The sequence below is a fragment of the Galeopterus variegatus genome, unplaced genomic scaffold (assembly GCF_000696425.1).
Source record: "Galeopterus variegatus unplaced genomic scaffold, G_variegatus-3.0.2 Scaffold17747, whole genome shotgun sequence".
Classification (NCBI taxonomy): Eukaryota; Metazoa; Chordata; class Mammalia; order Dermoptera; family Cynocephalidae; genus Galeopterus; species Galeopterus variegatus.
The window spans coordinates 9,815-10,672 of record NW_007743858.1 but is presented as its reverse complement, the minus strand read 5'-3'; the positions used below and the strand labels follow the sequence as shown (position 1 = coordinate 10,672).

Genomic DNA, 858 nt, shown 5'->3' with positions numbered 1-858 from the left:
GGAGAGACAACAATTGAAAATATCAACATGAGTTTCTATGTCTCTTCCAATGACAGTCCTTCTGAGAAGCCCCAGTCCAGATCCCCAGCCTCAGTAAGTCTCCCCACACTGCAGAACACTGCATGACTGTTCTGAGTACTCATTGCCCCTGTCCCCAGCCTGCTTCTGGAAACTCTGCTCTGTGTGGCCCAGCCCACGTCCCTCCCCATCCCTCACAGGCACCCACCCTCTTCCTCCTCACCCTCAGTCTCTGCCTCAGCAGGCTCCAGGTGCTCCAGCTTCTCCAGCTGTGCCAGTAGAAGATCAGCCTTGTGCTCCACCTCTGAACCCGGCATATTGACATGTACATAGTCCAGCAGAGCCCCCCCCCCCCCCAATTCAGAAGGCTCTGGAAATCAATGGAATAGAATTCCAGCCAGATCTCTAGGATGGAGGACATGGCACAGGGGGAGAAAGGTGGGCAGCAGCATCAGAGGCCTGGCCTATCCCTCTATGCTGCCCTCCCAGGGCTCCCCTGTGTGAGTTGCAGTCTTGTACCCTCTACCCCTGCCTGTCCATAGACCAACCCCTCCAGTGTTCAGTATGGCAGCCCTGGCAGAGATGGTCCTGGAAACCAAGAAGGGGCTGGGAAGAGCCTCTGTTGTGGGAGCCTTCTATCACTGGTGTGACCACCTTCCCCTTCTTCAGGGAAATCTGACACCCTTCTCTGTCTGGGTCCCTGCCCCGTCCCTGCTGGAATGACCTGACCATCAGGGCAGGAGGGTGCTGTCTGCTCTGGGCATTACTCGCTGGCACAGAGAAGGTGTCCAGGAATATCTGATGAATGAGGAAACAGAGGGAGTCTCTGCTCCCCTGGCC

General features: G+C 56.4%; 1 pseudogene; it reads right to left on the bottom strand.

Moving 5' to 3' along the window:
• Positions 1-335, bottom strand: part of LOC103582754 — a 2,476-nt pseudogene extending 2,141 nt beyond the window's left edge.
• Between the last annotated feature and the right edge of the window lie 523 nt (positions 336-858).